This window comes from Micropterus salmoides, unplaced genomic scaffold (genome assembly GCF_014851395.1).
Source record: "Micropterus salmoides isolate LMB-PRFRI ecotype aquatic unplaced genomic scaffold, ASM1485139v1 Ms_hic_scaffold_2644, whole genome shotgun sequence".
NCBI lineage: Eukaryota > Metazoa > Chordata > Actinopteri > Centrarchiformes > Centrarchidae > Micropterus > Micropterus salmoides.
The window spans coordinates 42,273-44,773 of NW_024041867.1; the positions used below are offsets into that span (position 1 = coordinate 42,273).

Consider the following 2,501-nt stretch of genomic DNA (forward strand, 5'->3'; position numbering starts at 1 on the left):
AATAGGACAGGAAGATAGGAAAATTCATCGTAAGACATCCAAGTAGGATGCAGACATTAAAGGATTCGTGAAGTCCAATTTTTTGAACAAAGGCAAAGGTAATGCACTTTTGTTTTTTTATGGGAAATGTGGGAAATGCTTAAAACTCAAACAAGGAGGAGTGTTTTTGCCTTTCTGGGGTCTCTGGAGGCGCATCACAGGACAGTGCACCAGACTGGCTAACGCAGAGCTTTGTAAGACGTTAGCCAGCTCTTTTTCCCTTCCCCTAACCCCTAACCCCCTAACCCTACTTATTTTAGCCCAACCCTTTTCCTAAACCTAACCCAGTAGTTTGTTGCCTGAACCTAACCAAGGATGACTGCTTCACAACGTTACCCACGCGTTTAACCTCATGTGACTCAAGTCAGGTGACTCACTTCGTGTGATTTATGTCACATTGTTAAGGGTCCGGTACGCCTGTCCCTTCAACTTATGTGGTTTTGGGACAACTGACAAGGGACCTCTTTTGTCGTGTAGGTATGAGGACATGTTGCAGCATTGGTTGTGTTTCCTCGACATCTACTGTTGCTACCTCTTTAGACAAAGCCGAGGTTACAGCATCTTTAAAAGGGATGCTCTTGCGGGCCCCTGTGGCTTACGGCCATACCACCCTGAACACGTCCGATCTCGGAAGCTAAGCAGGGTCGGGCCTGGTTAGTACTTGGATGGGAGACCGCCTGGGAATACCAGGTGCTGTAAGCTTTTTCACTTTGCCGCTGCTTCAGCGGGTAGACAGTTTTGAAAAAGAGAGCAGCTCGTCTCTGCACTTTGAAATGTGTCATTTGCACTCATTTACTTACTTATTTTTAGCCCAACCCTTTTCCTAAACCTAACCCAGTAGTTTTGTTGCCTGAACCTAACCAAAGGATGACTGCTTCACAACGTTACCCACGCGTTTAACCTCATGTGACTCAAGTCAGGTGACTCACTTCGTGTGATTTATGTCACATTGTTAAGGGTCCGGTACGCCTGTCCCTTCAACTTATGTGGTTTTGGGACAACTGACAAGGGACCTCTTTTGTCGTGTAGGTATGAGGACATGTTGCAGCATTGGTTGTGTTTCCTCGACATCTACTGTTGCTACCTCTTTAGACAAAGCCGAGGTTACAGCATCTTTAAAAGGGATGCTCCTGCGGGCCCCTGTGGCTTACGGCCATACCACCCTGAACACGCCCGATCTCGTCCGATCTCGGAAGCTAAGCAGGGTCGGGCCTGGTTAGTACTTGGATGGGAGACCGCCTGGGAATACCAGGTGCTGTAAGCTTTTTCACTTTGCCGCTGCTTCAGCGGGTAGACAGTTTTGAAAAAGAGAGCAGCTCGTCTCTGCACTTTGAAATGTGTCATTTGCACTCATTTACTTACTTATTTTTAGCCCAACCCTTTTCCTAAACCTAACCCAGTAGTTTTGTTGCCTGAACCTAACCAAAGGATGACTGCTTCACAACGTTACCCACGCGTTTAACCTCATGTGACTCAAGTCAGGTGACTCACTTCGTGTGATTTATGTCACATTGTTAAGGGTCCGGTACGCCTGTCCCTTCAACTTATGTGGTTTTGGGACAACTGACAAGGGACCTCTTTTGTCGTGTAGGTATGAGGACATGTTGCAGCATTGGTTGTGTTTCCTCGACATCTACTGTTGCTACCTCTTTAGACAAAGCCGAGGTTACAGCATCTTTAAAAGGGATGCTCCTGCGGGCCCCTGTGGCTTACGGCCATACCACCCTGAACACCCCTACAGTGTGTGAGAAAGTGGACTGGTCTCTTTTGAAGGGCGTGGCAGAGGAGGATTTTGTTTGTTTGACTGTGTGCTTTTTCTTTGATGTAAGTTTCTGTGGAGATTTTTCTTTTGTTTTTCTCCTTTTTTTGTTTGCGGTGTGTCCCCCAGCAGTGCTTCACTGTTTGGGGGAACATAAATCGTTTTTTTCCCTGAGTTTTGTGAACTTTAAAAGCTAAAGCGGATAGACAAAATGGCGGATACAGCAAGTGTAAAAGTGACAAACATACAGAAGAATGGCCATGGTAAACTGGTCAACAGCAAGGACATTAATCAAGTGAGCAATGAATGGTGGGAAAGAAATACGAGAAGGAACTGACCGTCTGTGTGGAGCTACAGGGCAGCGACAAGGTCTCCACGTCTGAACTGATGAGAACGGTGAGACTTCTGTGCGGTGGGCTGATGGCATGCAGAGCGACGGGGGAAGGAAATATGAGATGACCATGAACCATCCGGAAGGGAAGAAACGACTGCTGGAGGGTCTGAAAATCGGGGATGTCAACGTCTTTGCAAAGGAGCTGAGCAACAACGAGCTGGTGGTGTCTTTTCTAAATCTGCCAGCCTACGTCACAGATGAGGACATCTTGGAGAAACTCAAAGGCTGGGGAGTCTCGGCCACCTCTCCCATAAAGCGTAGGATGTGGCCAGGGACTACAATTGCTGACGGGACTCGCTTCATGAGAGT

At 47.3% G+C, this 2,501-nt stretch overlaps 1 non-coding gene and 1 pseudogene across 1 annotated transcript; both read left to right on the forward strand.

Moving 5' to 3' along the window:
• The first annotated feature begins 632 nt into the window (after nt 1-632).
• LOC119919274 lies at nt 633-741 on the forward strand (annotated as a pseudogene).
• A 443-nt stretch (nt 742-1,184) lies between these two features.
• Nucleotides 1,185-1,303, forward strand: LOC119919273. Its single transcript, XR_005447668.1, has one exon. It is a non-coding gene; the product is annotated as a 5S ribosomal RNA (ribosomal RNA).
• The last annotated feature ends 1,198 nt before the right edge of the window (nt 1,304-2,501 follow it).